The sequence below is a fragment of the Dasypus novemcinctus genome, chromosome 1 (genome assembly GCF_030445035.2).
Source record: "Dasypus novemcinctus isolate mDasNov1 chromosome 1, mDasNov1.1.hap2, whole genome shotgun sequence".
NCBI classification, from domain to species: domain Eukaryota; kingdom Metazoa; phylum Chordata; class Mammalia; order Cingulata; family Dasypodidae; genus Dasypus; species Dasypus novemcinctus.
This window is the reverse complement of record NC_080673.1, coordinates 26,411,406-26,435,990: the sequence shown is the minus strand read 5'-3', so window position 1 is coordinate 26,435,990 and position 24,585 is coordinate 26,411,406. Positions and strand designations below refer to the sequence as shown.

Below are 24,585 nucleotides of genomic sequence, written 5' to 3'. Positions count from 1 at the left end.
GACTCTTTAAATAAGATTATGAGGATTTGTTCCTTTAAATGCCGTATTAAAAATAAGTTATTCTGTGGGAGTGTAAAATGGTATAGCCACTGTAGAAAACAGTTTGACAGTTCCTCAGAAAGCTGAGTTAGAATTACCAAATACCCAGCAATCCCACTTCTAGGTATATACCCAAAAGAATTGAAACCAGGGAATCAAGCAGATGTTTGCGCACCAATGTTTGTAGCAGCATTATTCACAATTGCCAAAAGTTGGAAAGAATCATGGTGTCCATGGTGGAGAATGGGTAGTTAATAATTGGTTCCAAGTTTCCATTTGGGATGATAGAAAAGTTTTGGTAATGTATGGTGGCGATAGTAGCACAACACTGTGGATGGAATTAACAACACTGAATTTTGTATTGAAAATGGTTTAAATGAGAAATTTTAGGTTGTATATATGTTGCCATAATAAAAACTTTTAAAAAACATACAACTGTACAACATAAAGAATGAACCCTGTTGTAAATGATGAAACTATAGTTTATAGTACAAAATTAATAACCTTTCATGAATTGTAAAAAATGTATCACACTAACGCAAGGTGTTAATAATAGGGTGCTATATGGGAACTCTCTATTCTATACATGATTTTTCTGTTTACCCACAACTTTTCTAATAAAAAAGGAGTAATTCTTAATGTAAACTACGGACTATAACTAATATTATAACTATAATAATATTGTTTAATCAATTGTGACAGAAGTGACACATTACTGAAAAATGTTCATAATAAGGAAAACAAAATTAGAGGGGGACTATATGGGAACACTGTTTTCAGCATGATTTTTCTATAAGCCTGCAACTGCTCTAATAAAAAAATGAAAATAAAGAAGAGGTTGAAGAGCATATATGTAAAAAACTTTTCTTCAATTTATAGACAATGCATGGTACACATGTAACTTTGGAGACACTTTCCAATATGTCCTTCCACTCAAAGGCCCCCATCTGGGAACCACAGCTCCAGCCTATTCTATATTGCTGGAGTCTTTTCAGAAATGTTGCTTTTTAGAATATAGGTCACCAGAAAATAGAATAAGGGTAAAGAATGGAAAGCTAGGGTTAATCTGTGCAGAATTGTTAAAAAGTAAACCTTTGTAAATCTTTGGAAATGAATAGAAATGGTGAAAGCACATCATAGTGTTTGTAACTAGCAGTGCTACTTTCTAGGTATGGCAGTGGTTGAAAGGGAAAGTCTAGGGACATACATATTACTAGAATTAAAGCTAAAACATGGGAACTGTATAAGATAGTGAAACCTCATATGAAATATGAATATGGGCAATGTTGCAAATATGTCTGTTTTTTACAAACTGTAAGTAGAAATAAACTGGAGAGATGGAAACAGAATAGCATCTATGTACAGAAGGGGAGCACAGAGATTGAGAGGCAATGAGTTTTATTTGTTGGTTTGTCTGCCTGTATTTCTGTTTCTTTGTCATAATGTGATTATTATTGGAATAGTGAAAATGCTCTGATAATGATTGACGTGCTGAATGCACAACTATGTGATTATACCAAATATCACTGTACACTTTGGATGGATTTATGCTTTATTAATATGTATCAATAAATTTGATTTATTTAAACAAAAAGAAATGTTGCTTTTACCCCATAATTAATTAATAATTTTAAGATAAAAATAATGAATAAAAAGAAAGTAAAGGAATAAGATCTCCTTGTGGAGCAAACAGCAAAAGAACCTCTTAAAATTAAACAATAAAAGCCAAGGCAAAGCTGACAACTCGCTGTAAAGTCCCAAGATAAACATTGGTTGGAAAGTTAATTGTTTACCAAACTGTTATTGGTTCAGCCTGGCTGTTATTGTTAAAGAATATTATAAAAATTGACCTGTGTTCAGACACGTCACCCTTCTAAACCACCTGTCAAGTCTCATGTATGTGTCAGCCAAGGGGCAATATTGCCCAGAGCTATAAGTATTAGTGGTATTTACAGAAGGGTGTGTCATAGAAAAAAGTAAATAGAATTCATTCACACTGTTTCCTATTTCCTCCTTGATTCTTCATGAGGGGACGATATCGAGAGGTACATATTCTCCTTGGATAAATCCTGATTAAAAGTTCCAGCAAGACTAGTAAGCTTTGGTTAATCAAGTGGTATCAGGAAGTGCCAACCTTTTCTGGGCCTTAGAAACTTCAGTGAAAATGTTTACTAACGGACACAGACCATCCCTTCCTTAGCCCGAGACACTGAAGACTCTGTTTGAATCAGATTCCCGAGTTCCTTCCTAGCCACTTTCAGCGACAGGAATGCTTCTGGTAAGTTTTATAAAATTCCTATGTTTTCTTTGCCTCAAAATGAAACTTCCTTTTTTATTAGTGCATGTTTACTAATAGTATGATATTTAATTGCCAGAGATATGAAATTTCACTTATTGTTATTTCCTGGAGTTTTTTTTTTAAGTGTAAAAGACATATAAATAATAAGGGGGAGGGGAAATCTCTACTTTGTGAAACAACTTGAGAATATTTTTCTTCTTCTGGGCTACGTGTGGTTTTGTTGTCTTTGTTTTCTCATTTTTCCCCAAGTGAGAAGATAAGTCTTTTTCATTTGATTCCAAGGTGAAATTAAGCAAATTAAATTAAAGCACAAGATTTCACTTCTGGTACTTTCTATTGTTGAAAATACGGTACCATATTCTGGTGAAAACAAGAAAAAAAACTCAAGGGAAATATTTCTGAGGGACAGTTTAATGACATTTATTTTTAATTTAGGATTAAAAGCAGATGAATGATAACATTTCCTCCTGGATATTTATAAAGTCTCTTTATTGCATAAATCTGTTAAATAAAATCTGCGACCAATGTTATTTTGTTCCAAATTTTCACGCTGAAATTTTGAGGTAAAGTGAAATAATTAAATCATGAACCCCCTAGCCTAGATTCTATAACTAATATTTCATTATTGGCTTCATCACATACTATCCAATATCCATTCAACTATCATCTGTATTAGTCAGGGTTGTCTAGAGAAACAGAACAGACAAGAGAGATCTGAAAATATTATGAGATTTTATATAGAATTGTCTCATGCAACTAAGGGAATGCGTGAGTCCAAATTCCAGCAGGCTGCAAGCTGGGAACTCAAATGAAGGTTTTTGATGAATTCTCCAGGAGAAGCTGGCTCGCTAAAGTGGACATGGGAATTCTCTCTTCTGACTTCTGAAATCTTCACTTTTCCTTTAAAGGCTTTCTTTAAAAAATAAAATAAAATAAAGATACATAGATCACACAGAATGTTACATGAAAAAAATGTAAGTGGTTTCCATGCACCCCACTCCCTAAAACCCCCACTCTCCCCACATCAACAACTTCCTTCATTAGTGTGGTACATTAATTGCATTTGATGAGTATATTTTAGAGCATTGCTACACAGCATGGATTATAGTTTACATTGTAGTTTACACTTTCTCCCAGTCCATTCAGTGGGTTATGGCAGGATATATAATGTCCTGCAATATCATTGTAGACAACTCCAAGTCCCGATTATGCCCCAATATCAAGCATCTTTTTCCCTCTCCCTGCCTTCAGCAACTCCTGTGGCCACTGTCTCCACATCAATGATATAATTTCAACTGATTGAATGAGAAAACACTCATTGTTGAAGGCAATCTCCTGACTTGATTGTAGATGTAATCAGGCATAGATGCAATCAGATTACTATTCAAGTCCACAAAATGCACTCACAGTAACAATTAGGCCAGTGTTTGCTTGACCAAACAACCAAGCACCATTACCCAGCCAAGTTGACGTGTGAGCCTAACCGTCACGACATCCATTAATTCATCTTCTTAATTTTTCATGTGAATATTTAGTTGGGCCAAAACCATTAAAAAAAAAAAAAACATTTTTCTTTCTCCACTGGATTGCTCTGGGACCTTTGTAGGAAATGAAATTTATATAAAGGCTAGATCTTATTTTCAGACCCTGTATTCAGTTCCATTGATCTATTTGTATCTCTTTATGCAAATACTGTGCTGTCTTGACTACTATAACTTTATAGTAAATCTTGAAGTCTTCCAACTTTATTCATCTTTTTCAAAACTGTTTAAATATTCTATAATTTTCCATAGAAATTTTCTATTACATAGAAATTTTAGAATCAGTATGTCAGTTTCTACAAAAGAGCATGGTAAGATTATAACTTACTTATTATAACTTAATTATTATAACTATGAGTGGCTTCAATTTATAAATTAATTTATGAATAATCTCAGAAGTATTGAGCCTTCCAATCCATAATATCCTCTATCAATTTATTTTGATTTTATTTGATTACCCTCAGTGATGTTTTATAGTTTACAATTCATATGTCTTGTGCATTTTTCTAACTTATTCTTAAGGATTTTAAGATTTGGGAAGCTGTTTTAAATGGAATTTTTTTTTTTAACAATTTTTTAAGGTAACATAACAATCAATGAACTTTTACATATTGATCTTGTTTCCTGTAATGTGACAAGTTCTAATACTTTGTAGATTTCTTATGATTCTCTACCTAAACAATCATGCCATCTGCAAAAGGAAATAATTTTATTTTCATTATGATAGTTAGGCTTTTAAATTTTTACCTATTACCTTATTAAGCCGGCTGGAACCTGCAGTATAATTTGAATAGAAGGGCTAGGAGTGTATATTATTGTCTTAGTTGCGAAGGATTTAATATTTCACCTGTAAGTATGATGTTAGCTCTTGATTTTTCATAAATGCCTTTTATTAGATTGAAGAAGATCCCTCTTTTTGTCATTAATGTTGGTAAATTATATCAAATGCTTTTTCTGCATCTATTGAGATAATCGTGTGTTTTTTCTTCTTTATTCTGTTAATATAGGAAACTATTTTGATTGACTATCAAATGTTAACCAACCTTGGCATAATCTGGAACAAAACTCACTTGGTTCATGGCATTATCCTTTATGCATATTGCTAGATTTTATTTGGTCTTAGGATTTTTGCATCTATATTCATTAGAAATATTAGAATGAAATTTTATTTTTTTGTTAAGTCTGTCATGTTTAAGTACCAAAATTAATGCATGGAGTGGATGTGACTCAAGTGGTTGAGAACGTGCTTCCTACATGGGAGGTCCTGGGTTCAGTTTCCTGGTGCCTTCTAAAAAACAAACTAAGTAAACAAGAAGCATACAATCAAGTAAAACCAACTCAGGGGAACCAATGTGGCTCTTTGGTTGAGTGCTGACTTCCCATGTGCAAGGTCCCAGGTTCAGTCCCCAGCCCCAGCATCTCAGTAGATGTAGCTCAAGCGGTTGAGTGCCTGCTTCCCTTGTGCAAAGATTGCTTCCTTTACAAAAAGATCGAGGTTTATTTCCTCTGCATCTATTTTCTAAAAGATTTTATGTAAGATTTGTGGGTTTTTTTCCTTATATGTTTGATAGGATGCACTCATCCTGTAAGAGTATATCATAAACTTCCCATGGAAGAGGAGATGAGTAATAATATCTAACATTTATCCTAAATGTCAGTTACTTTATTAGGTATATTATACATGTTAATTCATTTAATTCCCACAACCCTTTGAGGTAGATACTGTTATTGTCATTTCACAAATGTGGCAACTATATGGTTAAGTGCCAGAGCCTAGAGTCACATTTGACTATAAAGGTTAAACTCTTTCCATTGTACTATACTCTATATCAAATTTATTTTTATAGTTACTTAATCAAAACTATTCCCATTGATAAGGAATTATTTCAATGGCTAAATCTATATCCAATCATCAGACCTCTTATCATTCATTCATTCTTTGATAATATTTTTAAATTGAAATATTTTTTGATAAATTTAATTGACCACCTACTATGTTCCAGGTTCTATTTCAGGGTCCATGAACAAAACAAACAAAAATTCTTGTCCTTATGGAGGTTGAAGTCTATTATACTAAACAAAAAATGTAATAAACAGTAAGTGATTGGAAGATGATTAATATTTTGCAAAAATAAGACAAAGCAGGATAAGGATATTGAGGAATGAAAATTTTGAATGGGGGGCAAAAATTATACCACACTGAGAAGGTAACATACCTGCGCAAAGATGTCAAGGAGGTGTGAGAGTAAGTCATTCAGATATCTGAGGAAGAGCATCCTAGGCAGAGGAAACATCCGGTAGAGAGGTGGTAAAGTGGAAGTGTGCCTGGAGATAAGGAGTGAAACCAGGAAGCCGGCGTGCCTGGAGTGGATGGAGTGAGGGGAGAGAGACGGAGAAGAGAAAATCAGACATGTAATGGCGGGCAGAGCATATAAGGTCCTGTAATAGGCCTTTGTAAGGATATTGGCTTTTACCCTGAGTGAAATAGGAAGCTGTAGCAGGGCTTTGAGCAGAACAGTGGCATAATATGACTCACATTTTAAAAATTCTATCCTAATAATATACTAAAGAGAAGGAAAAGTAGAAGCTGAGAAATTAGTTAAGAAACTATTTCATTAAACCTAGTGATAGAAAATAGTGCTTAAATTAGGGGGATGCAGTGCAGTGGTGGCATTCTGAATATCTGTGGAAGATAGCGCCAACAGGATTTCTTGATGGAAAAGGATTTAAAATTGAAAGAAAGAGAAAAGTCAAGAATGACTTCAAAGATTTTGTCCTGAGCTACGTTTATTGGGCACTCTCCAAATTCAGACACTATTCAGATTCTTTATTTCATATGATTCTCCCTAAATTCCAAAAAGTGGGCTCCTAAACTTGTAGATTAAGCAATTCCAATAATCACAATATATTTGGGATTGCTCTTATGGAATAGATAACCTTGTTCCAGGCAATGTTTTCACTAAAGATTTAAATGAAGGCACAGAGGACTCACTCATTAAACTTGTGAGTGACATAAAGCTGAATGAAATTGTGAATGTGTGGGCTGATAAGAAGGATCCAAAAAGATCTTAAACAGGTAGAATAGATGAGTTCAATCTAATAATATGAAAAACAGTGGGTATGAACATTAAGGGCCAAGCCACCAACTATAAAAGTGTGGAAGTCAAGAACTATAATTTGGAATTTTGGCAAGTATACATGTGAAAAAGAAGTAAGGTTGAATGGGACCTCATATTTTTTTTTAATGTAATTAAATTTTAATGTAATTAAAAAAAATAATAAATAAATAATTTAAAAAAAAAAAAAAGTAAGGGGGTTAGTCTGACAACAGTACAGTGAGGCCAGGCTGCCAACCTGATGCAGAATAGCTAGAACTCAGTGTGTGCTCCTTCTGCCCTAATGAGTCCAAGCCAACCTAATCAGAAACATTGCCTTCAGTTTGGACACTCCACTTAGAAAATTTGAAAGCAAAGGACAGAAAGTCAAGGAGAGAAGTGATGCAGAACCATGTCATATGAGGGTTGTGTCTTTAGACAAAGGAAGGGAAGCCCAGGAGACACATGATAATTAATTGTCTTTAACTATTTGAAGTACCCTCTCAAGAAAGAGGACATTGCTAGTTCTGACCCAGGAACCAGCAGATAAATGAGTACAAGGAGAGAGATTTCAGCTCATTTTAAGAAAATTTTCTAACACTCAGAGCTAACCAGAGATTAAATAGAGTCTTCCAAGGTAATGAGATCCTGTCACTAGAGGAATTCAAGTCTAATCTGGACATCTATTTGACAAAAATAATATAGGAAGGATTCAATAACTGTGTTGTGTTTGGACAAAGTGATGTATAATTTACTTTCCACACCTAAAATTTGATTTAGGGGAAAGCACTCAGGGAAGAGGTAGCTTTTTACTCAGAGTTTGAAGAGGAGAGAGTGTTAAGATATGGAGTTTTCCATGAAGATAGATGATCCAAAATAAAGACTGATAAAAACAATCATGGAGATATTTAGCAAGTTAAAATGTGAAATAGAAAAAAATAGTGACAGGAGCTGGGGATATATCTTTTGTCATTCAACAAGTACAATTTTGCCAAGAACTTGGTGACCAGGAGTAACCAAGAAAAGTGTCCTTCACCTATATGAGTCTATGAAGAGAAGAAATAATTCAGGAACATGTACAGAGAGAGTAATAAGGGTGGTGGTATTATTTTAGATATGGCAAGGATTATAGTTCAAGGTCTTGTTTTGTAGTTGATATTTACACAATGACTGAAACAAACATATAAACATCTACAGTCCTACAAAAAAAAGAAACAACAACAGAAAGAAGTGCTATAGGTTTCAGATCATTTAACTAAGGTTAAGCATTAACTTCACTTCCATGCAGCATGGAAGTATGCTCAGAATTTTTAATGAAGAAGAGAAAGATATTTTACTGTGGAAAAAAATTAAGAGGGCAGAGAAATCCAGCAGGTAAGGGAAATGGTGTGCACACAGGGTAGCCAGAGACTCTGCTTTAAAATAAGACCTTTTCTGTAAATATTACAACTATTTAGACTTTATTCCCAAGGCCTCCAAAAACATGGAGAAGGACTGTGGTCTCTCATAACATTTTTTTCAGCCTGTAGTTTTCTGATGTGGTAGGCTGTAAGAATTCAAAACACGAAAAATTCCTTGGTGCCCAGAAAAGTTTGCTTACTGTGAATGAGCCCTTTAGTTTGACTCTGGCAGGTTTTCCCTTGGATTAAGGCAATCATTCTACCTAGTCTCTTCGGCCCTCAGCTCATACACACAGCATTTACATTAGGAAGGAAAGTCAACAAAAAGAGAATGTTCCTGGTGGTTCCCAAGCAATCATAACAGCACTCAAGGGGCCCACGATGGAATAAACTAAGGAGGCACACAAAGAGCAGCTGGCAGGTATGAAATCACCAGAGACAAAAAGCAAGCAACAAAGAAGAAACACATCTCCCCCGTGTGGACAATAACAGCTGTAAGAAAAACCATTAAGCCCAACCATGCTGCCCATTTGATTGAAAATTTACACCATTTTCAAAGCATGTTTCTTAACCTCTGAGTAGGATTTGCTCAAGTAATAGAGTGTTGATGCCACTGAGATTTCTGGTTATACCTTCAACTTGCATTTTCAGTCCATAGTTATGAAATTTAGTCTTTTACATGCAATTGCTTATTATGTGCTGCTTTCATGCATACATCTATTCATTTGCATTCATTCAGCAAATATTTATTGAAAATTTCACAATATACTGTCAATTTTCTGAGTCCTACAGATACAGAGAGAAACAGTAGAAGGGACTGCTTTCGTGGAGCCTTATTTCATAGGAGAGAGAAAAAATGCAATGCATCTTAACAACCAGAAAGAAAATCAGGAAGGGCAACAAAGGGAGTGCTTAGAGCCTGGTTTAAATTAAAGGCAAAGGCAGATGTCTTTGGGGAAGTGATATATGAACTGAAGAATGAATGACACACAGGAACTAGACATGAGAAAACGTGGAAGGAGAGTTCCAGGCATGGGGAAGAATTAGCACAAGGGCCCAGGCAGGGATGTGGGCAGCATGTCTAGGAACACAACCAGGGACAGGAAGTTGGAGCATATAAAATATCACAGGTGCTACAGTCAGAGAGAAGGTGAGCACGGGTGGCACAGGGCCTTGAGGAAAGGGTTGGGAGCATGGATTTCATTCCAAGGGTGATGGAAAACATTCCTGAGCATGATCCGATTAAATGGAAGAGTGGTATGCTCTGATTCACATTTTTAAAGATAGTTCTTCTTGCTGAAGGACAGCAGGACTAAGGGGTGGGGGCATTAATCTAATGACCAATTTTCCCTCCCAAAATTGAGAAGGTAATAGAATTCAATCTAAGCAATTATTACAAAATCAAGGAGCCATGCTTTAGTTATTAATAAATGACCGTAACTTAAATAAGCTTTGATAAGCATTCATATTGTACATCATATATCATATAATGTGATATGTGATAAAAGGAGTAAGATTTCTTTTTTATTTTATAAAAATGAATATTATGTATATAGAGTCTGCTCCTAAGTAATAAATGGCAGTTAGTTCTCTGCTTTGAGAGGTTCTAGGGGACAAGTGAGTCATTTATGCATCAAGTAAATTGAAATGGAGAAAAGTGTGCAGAAATCAGACTACAGTATACACAGCCCAGGAAAAAAAACACAGGTTGAACACCCAATTATTTTGGACTTGTTCTCACAAGAATGCTAAAGGGTGGGGATGATTTGGGTAACACCAGAAGTGTCATCTTTGCCTATAGACAATAAAATTTTGACTGTTTTTTTTTTAATATTTTTTTTTAATTTTTAAAGGTGCTCTACATTACATCCATGTTATTTTGAAAATATAGGGGATTCCTATATAGCCTACCCCTTCCCCCTCCTACACTCTCCTCCATAAACAATATCCTTCATTAGTGTGGTACATTTGTTACAATTGATGAACACATATTGAAGCATTGCTGCTAACCATGGTCTATAGTTTACATTATGTCTTATACTTTTGCACCACACAATTTTACAGGCTTTGACAAAATGTGTAACGGTTGGTATCTGTCATTATAATGTCATGCAGAACAATCCCAATGTCTCAAAAATGCCCCACATTACACCTATTGTTCCCTCTCCCTCCACTCAGAACCTCTGGTAGCCACTGCCTTTATAACAAAGATACAAGTTCTTCCGTTACTAGAATAATAATAAATCTACTTTAGTCCATAGCTGCAAACCTCCCTTATGTTTGTTCCTTCTTCAGTCTTGAGGATATTGCAAATATGATGCCCACTCTGCCTCTGATACAGAGGGGGTTTAGATCCCATGGGACAGATGGGCAGAACTGTCTTGCTTGCAGTTGAAGATACCCCTTGCTTCTTGGGTTGGGTACTGCCCATCATCATCCTTTTATTTTGAGACCCAGCAGATGGCCTTGGAGTCACTTTTCTGGAATTAAGAGCATGGTGGTGGAGAGCTCCTGGTATAGGGCTCTTTGCACTAAGCCCTCAATAGGCAGATACTTAAGTTCCTGTTCAATTGTCAGAGATATCTGACAATATATATTATCCCATTACGCCTTTTCACCCAACTTTTAATTTCTACAGAAAATCCAAAGAATATCACATTAATTTGTATCTATGACCCCTAGAATGACAGCATCAGGTATGATAATACTAGAAATAGTTCACCACACATAATCTATGTGGCCAGAAAACAACAATACTGTCTCCTTCCAAAAACAGCTACTTTAAAATTGGTGGATATCCTAAGCAGGGGATGAAACTGGAGAATAATGAGAAACTGTTTTGCCTAGGTCTATGGTACCATATTCATGTACTCAATCATCATTAGAGTGTTTAGATAATCCATGATTCTTTCTACAATCTACTGCATTGTGACACCACTAGATGGCTCTATTTCCTTTTTGCTTTTGTTTTTGTTTTTGCTTTGTTTTTCTTGAGGAAAGCATTCATAGTATATTGGCACTAAAAAAAATGAATTTTTTTCTCTTTCTGCTTCAATACATTCAATAGTCTTCATATTCTCTGTATAAACAAGCATAAATAATTCTTATTGAGGGATTGCAAAATGTATGAGAGTACATTTTTGTCTCTACCCATGAGGAAACATGAAGAATTAACTGTAGCACTGAATTCACCCATGCTTTCCTTAATTTTTTTCACCCAATGATCATCATTTCCCATATTTCATTTTAACTAGTGTTGGGGCTCACTCTGTACCCCATAGAGCCAGCAATTTTCCAAGATCCCCCTGCTGTTCCTGAAAAATGGCACTCACTTCATTCCTTTTTCTGCATTCCTATGCTAACACCTTAATACAGAGCTAACAGTATCACTCTGAGTATTTTCCCAATTGTCATTCCTTTCCTTCAATTTATCCTGTGTAAGGAGATGCAATTAATAGTCTCAAAATACTGCCTCCTCATGTCATTAGACTACTAAAGACCTTCTATTCACCTTGTAATCGCATTTGGATCAAATCTAACCTCTATCTTAGAATTAAATTCTTCCAATTTTTCATTTTCTGACCAAGGTTATTTTCTTCCACTACCCAATCCTCACATATTGATTTGCAAAACATGATTTAGGGTAGTTTGGGGCTTGTTTATATGGTTGGTTGAGTGCCAGTATAGTTAATTGATAAAGGATGAGGTTTCTGGAACCAGGCTTCCAGAGTTGATATTATAGCTCTGTCATATACTAGTTTTATGACTTAAGGCAAATTACTTTACCTTTCAGTGTTTAATTGCCTCATTTATAAAATGGAGACAATAATAGTACCTATCTCATGGAGTTATTATGTTTATTAAATAAGTTAATAGCTTTAAAACTCTTAGAACAGTGCCTAACACCTACAAATGCTCATTAAATGTCAACTATATTCTGATTCTGCTTCCCTCTCCTCCCACCATCTCACCTTACCATATAAACAATTTAGCATAATTCCAAGCTCCCCAAAATATTTCAAATGAATTAATCCTTTCTCTTCTGGACTGACATTTCCTCTTCTCTCTGGTGATTTAAAAAAAAAATGTTTTTTTAAATGTCAACCTTAAGGTTCAAATTTCCACTTCTTCCTAAACTACCATCACTATATTTTCTTATATTTTTTATGTATATAACTGTGCATGTGTGTTTAATCTTTTAAAATGTGTGTTCCCTTTCAATATTTTAGTTGTCTCTTCCTAAATCTAGATTTTAACCTTCTCAGAGTGGAAATCAGTGGATGACAGGGGAAGGGCAAAAGTAAGAGCCTCTGCCCTAGAGGACTTACACACATAGAAGGAAACAAGGCATGAGAGAGGTGATCCACTTACTATTTGTTGCTCTTTGTTAGTTGTGGAAAGTAAAATATTCACACAGAAATAAAAACCAGAAATCAAATGCTGAGGAAATCCACCTGAGGATGAGAACCTTTAGGGTAGAGGATCAGAAAAGACTTGGAGGAGCAAATATGGCTCCAGGTGGTAGTGAAGGAAAAGGAGAATTTGGATAAACACAGACTTTTTTGAAGAGATTGGAAAGAAGTCTTGTTAAGGTGTTAAAGAACTCAATTGCTTCTACACCTACAGCTCAATTTTTGTTTTGTCATATTGTTGTGGCAGAGAGAAGTTGGGTGATCATGGTATTGAAGCCCAGGATGCAAGAAATCTCTAAGAAGGAAGATTTATTATGACCGGCCAGGCCCAGCAGAGTCCTGTCCAAAAAGCTAAGCCCAGAATAGGATTCCTGGGTCCCTTTTATATAGAGGATGTACGAGCAGGGAGTCAAATGGTGCTATTATGCAAAAAGTACTATCTTTGTTAATTTCTTAGAGTTTTTTTTAAGTGTTTGAGTAGCAGATAGGTTTTGAATTAACATATCCCCCATATTCCATCTGTATGTAAGTTTGAATACACATTCAGTCTGCATCCTCCCTGAATAATCAAAGCCTATAGAGCCTATATCACTTAATTGGCTTTCTGGAAACTAGGCATACTTGGATATAGAATAAGATATGTTTGAATTCATGCACAGGCAATATTACTTCCCCCCTTTGATGCATGCTTAAGGTTGTTAAGCCTTGGTATCACTATTTTCAGAGTCTCTCTGGACTGACTGTCATGTATATAGAGCCATGGGATGGGAAGCTCTATGTCTTTACTATACCATTTATTAGGGTGCGTATCCTGCTTACGATGAAAGGGAAGAGGCAAGGAAGTACGGTGTATCCTCCTATGATGACAGCAATTATTCCCACCAGAAGCTTGAAATTTTCTGCTATGACAGCCAGTTTCCAAAGGGAATACTTAAATTTCAACCATTCCAGGTTTTCACTGGAACATGAGCAATTTTGACCATTTTGTTTGAAATTTCATCAATAACTTTTCCAGTGCTGTCTAGTTCAAAGCAGCAACTAGAGAGATTGAACTTTCCTCAAACTCCCCCTTCAGCTGCCAGGAGATAGTCGAGGGTGAGATGGTTTTGATAGATAGTGTTTCTGAATTTAGTTTGCTCTTGGGCTAGTAAGTTTAGAGCATGGGTGGTTTCATCAGTTATTATTTCTACCACGGCTTATAAGTGGATGATTTGGTTTAGCATAGAGATAGGGGTTCGATAACCCAACATGCCATCCTCCACCCAAGTTGCTGGCCCATAATACTGGCTTATATGCTCAGAGGGCCATTCTTTATCTCCCCAGGTAATGATAGCCCTTTTTTTCCTTATGTTTTGATATACTGGTTGGCTCATTCTTTCCCTTCTGCTAAAAGTATGAGGAAGAAGAAGGGTTTTATTGTACCAAGCATACAAATACCACACCAATTTTGGGAAAATTCTTGGAATGTGACTTTCCCACAAACCCAGTACAGACTGTTTGGTGCTGTAATGGGGTCCTTTGCAGTGGAGTTCCATACTGTGATTAATTTGGGCAAAGCACAATTTATGAGAATGAGATTAGATTCATTCCCTGCTCCCCAAAGCTTTGTTGTATTTGTGGTGTGATTTTGGAATCTTCCCCCACACATGTTAGGTTTCCAACAGATATGGAGGAGTATAGGCATACCCTTGAAGAACAATATTTTCCTGTGACAGAAGTTTGCAAGGGCCACATACTATTTCAGGGGATGACCAGGAGGCCAGTTTCATTATATGGTTGGCTGTAATTGTATTCTTTAGTATCCCAGGGCCATTGGTCTCCCATGTTAGTACCTCCACACACACAGTATGAGGAGACATTTAAGGCTGCCCCTACTACCTCAGCTAGGTTTATTAAAGAGGTTTTTTGTTACTTGTGGAGTGGAAAAGGGTCTTTCCATTTCTTCATAGGAATGGAACACAGAGTGGGCTTTACTTGTGAGTGGCTGTTTCCGATATCCAACCCAGATGTAGGCTCCTGGGTCTGCTCCTTTACCGTCAATGTGGAGGCCCATTTGGACTCCTTGGGTCTGCCGGGATTCAAGGCTAAGGATGGTGAGGTTTAAGGGGTTCCATTGACCATGTGGACAGTGAGTTGGGGCTGTTCCTTTGAAGAGGAAGGCTGTTTGTCTAGTTGTGTCTGTGTATCAGGTGGCCCAGGTTGACAAACGACCCATAGGGGCAGTAGTATGCACCTATGTATTTGCACCAGAAGCGCCCCCTTTGGGCTGCAGTTTTCATTTCTGGAGCAAACAAATACTTATTGCTATGAGTATATTCCTGCTCCCAGCTAAGCCCTCCACAGTCAGTGTTCCATGGTATCCCAGAGTCGATAACCTGACATGTGTCAAATAGGAGGGACACTCATTAGTTCCAGCTAGTGACTGGGGTGGAGTTAACTAGCTCCCCATCTTCATGAAATGCTCTTTCATAAGGGGTTAGTCTTAGCTTTTGGCTCGGGTTGGCTCAAACTTGGAGGAAGACACTCAGAAGTACTTGCACCCACATTAGCCCAGTTTCTTGGCAAACCGTGGCAATATAAGTCTTTATCATATATCTCATTCAGTCTACTTTCCCTGAGCTTTGAGGAGAGTAAGTGGTGTGCAGTTTTCATCAGATGTGCAGTGCTTTGGCAATCTTTTGAGTGCTTTCGGGGATGAAGGCAGGTCCGTTGTTGGAGACAATTGAGAGGGGTAGCCCATATCAAGGAAAGATTTCCCTGAGCAGAACTTTGGCCACTTTTTCCGTCTTTTTGGTCCAAGTGGGGAAAGCTTACACTCAGCCAGAAAAGGTGCAAACGAGGACTAGGAGGTATTTGTAGTCTCCAAATCATGGCATTTCAGTGGAATCAACTATTAGATCTTTGAGAGGCATGTTACCAATCCGTTGGACTCCTGGGGCTCCTGTGGGTCCCTGGCAAGGGTTATTCTTTGCATATGTCATGCACTGCTGACATATGGCCTGGGTGAAAATGTCTAGATCTGGGATGTAGAAGAATCTTTCTAACACTTCTTTAAGATGGGTTTTTCCCAAATATGTGTTTTCCCAAATATGGTAATCCTGAACTACAGTTGTGGCTAATATTCAAGGCATGACTATTCTGTGATCAGGCAATGTCCACCACTCGTTTGCTCCTTGCATTCCACTCTCAGAGAGTATCCACTCACTCTTGGCTTGAGTATATTTGGGCTCCTGGTGATTCAGAGACTGCGAGATGAGAGCAGGCAGTGGATACTGGAGTTTCTGATAATTAAGAGGTTGGGAGTGAGGGCTGTGGCCAGGTCGTCTGATACGGATCCCTCCCATGCTGCTCTTTTTGCTTCAGTGTTTGCCCTCTGATTTTCTTGAGCAGTGGGGCTGTGGCTTGTTTGGTGTCCATTGCAGTGCATCATGGCCACTTTGGTGGGCTCCCAAACTGCTTCTAGTAGTTCCAGAATCTGTGTGCCATATTTAATGTCCTTTCCTCTTGAGTTAATGAGTCCTTTTTGTTTGTATAAGGCTCCATGCATGTGCAGGGTAAAGAAGGCATATTTGGAGTCTGTGTAGATGCTAACCTTGGCCCCAGCTGCAATTTGTAAGGCTCAGATGAGGGCAATGAGTTTGGCTATTTGTGCTAATGTGTTACCTGGGAGATGCTGGGCCTCCTCTGTGGTTTTGGAGTTCACCACAGTATATCCCACTTGCCGGTCACTGCCCTGAACAAAGCTACTCCCATCCATGAGGAACTCCATGTTGGGATTTGGCAGTGGCTGGTCTTGGAGGTTTGGCCTGCTGGAATATACCTCTTGCAATGTCTCCAGGCAGTAATGGGTTGGAACCACTGGCTTGATTGGTAGCAGGGTAGCAGATTCAGGATTTCTATGAGTTCCAGTTGGATGAATGGATCTGTACATAATAGGGCATATATTTAACCAGGTGGCTGTTAGTAAGCCAGTGTGTTCCTATGGCTTCTAAGATTGTGACTACTGCATGTTGACCCAAACAATCATAGGCTGCCCAAGAGTGAATTTTATGGCTTCTAGCGTTAGCATTGCTGCAGCTGCTACAGCTTGCAGGCATGAGGCCATCCCTGGGCTACAGTGTCCAGTTGTTTGGATAAGTAGGCTACAGATCTTTGCCAGGAACCCAGGTACTGAATGAGTAGATCTGCTGCAATGTCTTGGTGATTATGGATATAGAGATAGAGCAGTTTACTGAGATCTGGAAGCCCGAGGCTTGGTGCCTCCATCAGAGCCTGCCTGAGAGTGGTGAAAGCGTCTTTCTATGGATTTTCCCAGAGCAGGGGATCAAGATCTCCCTGCTCTGTGGTTTCATACAAAGAGTGTGTGAGGACTCCAAAATTGGGGATCCAAATGTGGCAGAATCCAGCCGCTCCAAGGAATTCTCACAACTTTTGGCAAGTGTTGGGCTCAGGGAGGCTACAGGTTGCTTCTTTACTTTCAGGTCTTAATTCACAGAGCCCCTGTGCTATTTTATAACCTAGATATTTGACCTGAGGTAGGCAGATTTGGGCTTTCCTTTCGTACACATCATAACCCCTTTATTGCAGATATTTTAAGAGGGCATGGGTTCTACTACCACGTCTTGGGAGGTGGGACTTCCGAGGATGAGGTCATCTACATATTGGAGGAGAAAACAATTATGGCTTTCTGGTTTAAAGAATTTGAGATAACTGGCCAGGGCTTGTCCAAAAATAGTGGGTGCATTTTTGAATCCCCAAGGAAACCATGTCTAGGTTAGCAGTTGCTTTTCACTGGAGCTTGGATTGTCCCACATAAAGATGAAAATCGGTTGCCTCTGGGGTGATATCTGAATGCAGAAGAAGGCATCTTTATGATCCAGGCATGAAAAGTAGATTGCTAATGAGAGTATCCAGCTGAGGAAAGTGTAAGGGTTGGGAACCACTGGGTGTAGGGTCACTACTGCTGAGCTGACCACTTGCAAGTCCTGGACTGGGCAGTAATCCCATTAGCCTTTTTAACTGGGAAGAGTGGGGTATTCCATGGAGACTGGCACAGCTTTATTATGCCTTTATTCAGCAATCTCTGAACACGTACCTGGACATTTTCTTGCACTTCACATGGAACTGGATATTGCTTCATGCTCACTGGACTGGCTGTGGGCTTTATTTCAACAATAATTGGAGGAATGTTGTGTGCCATCCCCATTGGGTTGCCCTCTACCCATACTTTGGGCACATCTTCAAAGGGGAGCTGTGTGGCCATAGATTGGCCAGCTTCTCTGAGACAAAACAGTCTCCACTCCTCCTGTAGAGGGAGGGTTAGCACTATTTTTGGAGGGTTTGGTGGTCCCAGTGTTAATGTGGATTGCCCTGTGGTATCAAAGGTAATCTGAGCTTGTAGTTTAGACAGCAGGTCCCAACCCAGGATGGGGACTGGGCATTCTGGGAGATATAGGAACTCATGAGTGACTTCTTTACCTCCAATGTTACAGGTTCAGGCTTGGATGAAGGGCTGCTGAATGCTTTTACCAGTTGCCTCTACAATAATGGCTTGTCTTTTTGATAATGGCCCAACTGGCCTGGTCATTACAGAGTGTTGAGCCCCAGAGCCGACCATCATATGTACGATGCAGCCCCCAATTTGGACTCTGACCATAGGCTTCATGGGCCTAAGAGTATAGGAGCCCAGTCTGTCCAAATAATCCTCATCAGTGCAAGTCCAATGAGCTGATTTGCAGGTTTTCCTTTGTGAACCCAGAGTTTAGTTTGCAATGCTCCACTTGCTCTCCTGGCTAATGTTTTGGCTGCTTTCTTGGGAGCAACAGGGCCAAGTGGCCTATTGGGGCACTCCAGCTTCCAGTGCCCTTCCTCCTTGCAGTATGTGCATTGATTTCACCCTAAGGGTGGGCCCCCCTCTTTGGGGCAGGAGCATCCCAGTTCACTTTCCTTGACACAGGATTGCTTCTTTTGACTATTGCTGCTGCGAGAAGGTCTGCTTTCTTTTTCATTTTCTGGCTTTCCTCTCCCATGTTTTCTACATCATAGTTGACATAAACCTTGGTGGCTACCTCTATGAGCTGGGAAATATTCATACCAGTGAACCCATCTAACTTTTGTAGCTTTCTTTATATGTCAGCCTATGATTGGGCAATGAATGCTGCATTGACCATTGTTTGGCTTCCAGGGGTATCTGGGTTAAAGGGCGTGTATACACGAAATGCCTTGTACAGTCGTTCATAGAATTGAGCAGGACTTTCATTGAGAGTCTGTAGGGCTTGGGTGGTCTTTGCCATGTTTACTGCCTTTTGACTCCCAGCTCTCAACTCTTCTATTAAGGCCCTATGGAAAGTTTCTAGTTGGTTGAGCCTGGTTGTGTCATTGGGATCCTTTTGGGGGTCCTATCTGGGAACTGTGTGGGCATATTGGTCACTGTTCAGGGTTCCCTCAGGTGGGTGCTCTTTGAGCCAGGTTAGAGCCCCTTGTGTGACTTGAGTTCTCTCCTCAAAGTTGAGTGAGGTCATGAGGAGGTGTTTACAGTCAGCCCAGGGGGGAAAGTTGTGAGTCTGTATGATGGACTGGAAGAGGTCCATCATGGCCTGAGGCTTCTCTGAGTATGGTGGGGGGTGACTTTTCCAGTTAAAGAGGTTGGTGGTAGTGAAGGGTTGGTACATGAATGTTCGGTTTCCTCCTTGAATCTGGCCATCGGCCTCATAATAAATTGGGGCTTGGGCTTCATGGAAAGATAGCTATAGGGCAGCCCTTCTGCCTGCTCCAACTGTCCCCAGTGCTCCCCGTGGTCTGAGTTGTCATCTTTCCGGGACTCCTTCCTGACTGATGGTCAGCACTACACTGCCAGGGCCCAAGATTGGCAGAGACAGTGGTTGTGGAGGTGAAGAGGTTGCATTGTTTTGAGAAAGCAGCTGTGGGAGTTGCTGTGGGAGTGGCTGGGTCACGTTGCTTGGAGAAAGCTACTGAGGAACTGGCTGTGGAAAGGGCTGCAGGGGTGGCTGTGGGAGCAGCTGGGCCATGATGCTTGGAGGAAGTGACTGTGGAACCAGCTGCAGGAATGGCTGTGGAAGCATCTATGGCAGCCACTGTGCCACGTTGTTTGGAGAAAGCAGCTGTGGGATCAGCTGAAGGAATGGCTTGGGAGCAGCTGCAGCAGTGGCTCTGCCATGTTTCTTGGAGAAAGTGGCTGCAGAAGTGGGTGTGGGAACAGCTGCAAGGTAGTGCTGCTCAGGAGGGATGGCAGTTGAGACAGCTATGGGGGCAGTGAGATTGTGTTGCTAAGGAAAATTGACTTATCCACACTCCTCAGCACTGGCATGGTAGGAGCAATTGCATAAGGTGGCAGGAGGTCATTTTCTTATGGCCCTTCTAGAATGGGTAGGTCGACACTAGATTTGGGGCTCACTTCTTCTGGACCCTTTACACGGTGCTTGTTTGGCCTGATTCCTGGGACAGCACCTCTGGGCTTTTGTATCAGGCAAACCCTGGCTTCTTTAGTCATACATTTCCTTAACCAGGGTGGACTTTGACTCACAGTGTCCTCAAGGCATCAATGTAGGGGAACTGGTCAGGGTGCCCTCATTTTCTGGTTACCATGTCATGGACTTTACAAATGATCCAGGGGTCTAAGGTGCCTTCCTGGGGCCAACCCATAATGAAAGTTGGCCATTCTAATTCACAAAGCATTCAAAAGCTTTCCTGGCTGGAACTTTATGCTGTATGCATCTCCATGGAATGCTTGGGGAAAGTTTTTCAGCATACAACCTAACGGGGTCCTACTTTGTGTGTTTCCCATGTTTCCACCCTGTATTGATGCTGCACAACACTCACTCAGCCTTTTGCTTCGACTGTCTCCAGCCACATCCCTTGCGAGAACTTACAGTGTTTCTTAGCTTTAGCGGGTTGGTATAAGCCTCTGACTCAAAAGAGAGTCTCTTTGCAGGGAGGTCCTCCAGACCACACTTGACCAGATGAGGTCACCACAGAACTGCAGATTGGGACTCCACACTTGCCCTGCAGAAGTGTGTCTCTGCATATCACTCAGTCTCCACAATCACACGTGTGCAACTACCCTCCTTCCTTTCCTTTCTCAGACATAGAGAAGATGGCTTCTTCCCTTCTCCTCAGGAGTACTGGGGTCTTCTTCAAGAGTTGATCAGGCTCTCCTCCTTGCTTTTCAGAATTAGGTTTTTCCTGAGCTATACCCCTGGGGGTCTTACTTGTCTGGCATGTGGAGCTCCTTGCTTCATTTTCAGGGTCTCTTTCGAACCCTACAGTGCCTCCAGGTTTCCCCACAGCCAGTTTCTCCAGGAGTGATCCAGCAGAGTCCACAACCTCTTTCTGGACTAAAAGGAGTCCAGGAGTACCCAGGGCTGGGGTTCACCTGGGCCCTTCCGGCTTTCTTGGAGGCATTCGAGAGGGGCAATTAACTGTTACCACCTCTGACCTTCTCAGCGAATCCTGGATGAGCCCCAAGAGATGCTGCTGCAGAGAGAAGTCAGGTGATCCAGGTACTGAAGGCCAGGGTGTGAGAAATCTCTGAGAAGGAAGATTTATTATGACTGGCCAGGCCCTGCAGACTCCTGTGCAAAAAGCCAAGCCTGGAATAGGCTTCCTGAGTCCCTTTTATACAGAGGATGTAGGAGAGGGGAGTCAAATGGTGCTTTTATGCAAAAAAGGACTTTCTTTGTTAGTTTCTTAGAGTTTTGAGTGTTTGTTTGAGTACCAGAATAGGTTTTAAATTAACATATCCCCCACATTCCAGTTAAGCTTGAATTAACATATCTCCCACATTCCATCAGGATGTAAGTTTGAATCCATGTTCAGTCTGCATTCTCCCTGAGTATTCAAAGCCTATAGAGCCTGTATTACTTAACTGGTTTTCTGGGAACTAGGCATAGCTGGATATAGAATAAGATAATTTTGAATTTATGCACAGGCCATATGAATATAAATTTCCTTTTAATATGAACAAGTTGGATTTGGTATCGAATTTGGAGGCTGCCTTTATACATCATGATAAAAGCCTTGAACAGAGGCTTTTCAGAGCAAGGACATGATAGTGTAGGATTAAGAGCTCATCTCAGTTTGTTGAAATACATCACCTTCTACCTTAAAATAATTAATATGAAATGAAGGTTGCTTTGAAGATAATAGGAACAGTGTCTAACGATCATAAAATAGTCTCTATAACATCTCTTTCTATCAAAAAGAAATACATATATGGAACAAAATAGAGTACAGAAATAGAGCCACGCAAATATAGTCAACTAAACATTAACAAGGTAGCAGAGGCAATTCAGTGGAGAAATGATAGTCCCTTCAGCAAATGGTGCTTGAATAACTGGATATGCATTTGCAAAATAATAAACCTAGGTCTGTGGTACAGACCTTGCACATTTCATAAAAACTAACTCAAAGTGGATCTTAAACAAAATGTAAAATGCAAAACTAGTAAACTTCTAGAAGATGGCTTCAGAGAAAATCTAGGTGATGTTGGGTTTGGTGATGATTTTTTTTGGGGGATATGCACAAAAACACAATTCATAAAAGAAAATATTCATTAAAAATTAGAAACTACTCTTTAAAAGACAGCATTGAGAGGATGAAAAGACAGTTCATAGAATGGAAGGAAATATTTTTAAACACATCTAACAATCATCTTATATCTGAAATAGACAAATAACTTGCCAAACTCAACAGTAAGAAACAAATAGGCCGATTTAAAAATGGGAAAAGATCTGAAGAGACAACTAACCAAAGAAGATATACAAATAGCAAATAAACATATGTAAAGATACTCAATATTATATGTCACTAGGGAATTACAAATTAAAACAACAATGAGATATCACTATACTCCTATTAGAATGGCTAAAATCCAAAAAAAAACTAACAGTTTTGTGCATAATTGCCCCAAAGTCAAAACAACCAAGATGTCATTCAATAAGTAAATGGATAAACAGGCTGTGGTACAGCCACACAACAGAATATTATTCCTCACTAAAAAAAAATGAGCCATCAAGCCATGAAAAGACATGGAGAAATCATAAATGCATACTGCCAATGAAAGAAGCCAATATGGCAAGGCTACATACTGTATTATTCCAACCATATGACAATTTGAGAAACATGAAACTATGGAGACAATAAAAAGATCAGTGGTTGCCAGGGGTTGATTGAAAGAGAGGGAAGGGATAAATAGGTGAATCACATGGTGTTTTTAGGGCAGTAAAACTATTCTGTATGATATAGTAACAGTATATACATGTTATTTTACATTTGCCAAAATCCAAAGAACTCTACAATACAAAGAATATACCTTAATACAAACTATGGACTTTATTAATAATAATGTATTAATATTGATTTATATAACTATCTGTACTATCAGCTCAATATGTAAATCTAAACCTGTACTAAAAAATTAAGCCTGTTACTTATTAAAAAAATAAAAGGAGGTAGACAAAAACCATAAATATATATATTTATATATGAACTTAAACAGCACTTTGGAAGCAGCTGATGACATGATGACTTACTAAAAAAATTGAAACAGATAGGTGCCCATTCTTTTACTTACTGCAGGTTATAAGACATTTGAATGAATCACTTAAATTCCATATTTTTATATCAAGGGGGTTTAAGATCATTCACCTCCTACAGTACTTCTCAGAATATTAATGCTAACATGATGATTAAGCAGATTCTGTCACAGACACACATCTCAGGTTTTGGATACAAAATAGTGGTTATAACAATCTTAGAGAGAGAAACAGAAACAGAATTATTAATGTTGGGCATTCCACAGAATAACACCTTCAACTTTTCCCCAAACTCTCATTTCCCCAAGCCCTCCAGAACACCCACTCTGCTTTCTTAATCTCTGCATTGGATGGCTCCTTCCCAGGTCATTTCATTCTGTGAGATTAACTGTGAGCCTGGGTTTTAATGCGTCAGAATGAAGCACAGAATTCATATTTATCTCTCTCAATTTACTGTTCCATTTGCAGGAGATGTCATGTTTTGTTCTGTATTACAATTTACAAAGCATTGTGTCATATACTCTCCTTGATCTTATTGTCTTTACATCATAACCTATACTAAGAGACAAATCAGATTCATTCATTTAGTCATTTATTCAATAAATATGTATTGAACAAATAGAAAATAAAATTCACCCCTTCTGCCAAAAACTAGTATCTGATTTAATTTTAAAAAAAAACATAATAAAACAACCTAGAAAATAGAGGAGACACAATTTCAAATTCAAACTTTTCTATGGCCTTTGAATTGTACCCAAAATAGGCAATGGACCACAATACTTAAGAAATAACAGATATTTCCATCATTCATCACCAGTTTGGGTGAGTACTTTCAAGTGAAATAAAATGGGAGGGCTTTTCTCCAGTGCTTTTATGATATTGGAAATCCTATTCAATCCCAACACAAGACTGTAAATTTCCTGATTTAAGCCAGTAGGTAGTGCTGAAACAGAAAATTAAAATAACAATAAATAAAAGATGTTTACTTCTATTAAAATAAAATATATAATCATTATAGAAAATTCATAAATACAGGTAAGCAAAAAGAAGACAGCGAAAAACACCACAACACACAAAACTTAGGATTTCTGTTCCCACTATATATAGCATTCCAAAAGATTTTTTGCATAATTATATAGGTTGAAAAAAAATACAACATATCTTTTATGTGTATGTGCAAGTGTGTGTACAAAGTAAGCATTAACTCCCCATTCCTTTACACCACACTGACCCCTGGTGACCTATA

The 24,585-nt window shown here is 38.7% G+C and overlaps 1 pseudogene; it reads left to right on the top strand.

Annotated features, from left to right (window-relative positions):
• The first annotated feature begins 19,852 nt into the window (after positions 1-19,852).
• Positions 19,853-24,585, top strand: part of LOC101424386 (transmembrane protein 126A pseudogene) — a 48,136-nt pseudogene continuing 43,403 nt past the window's right edge.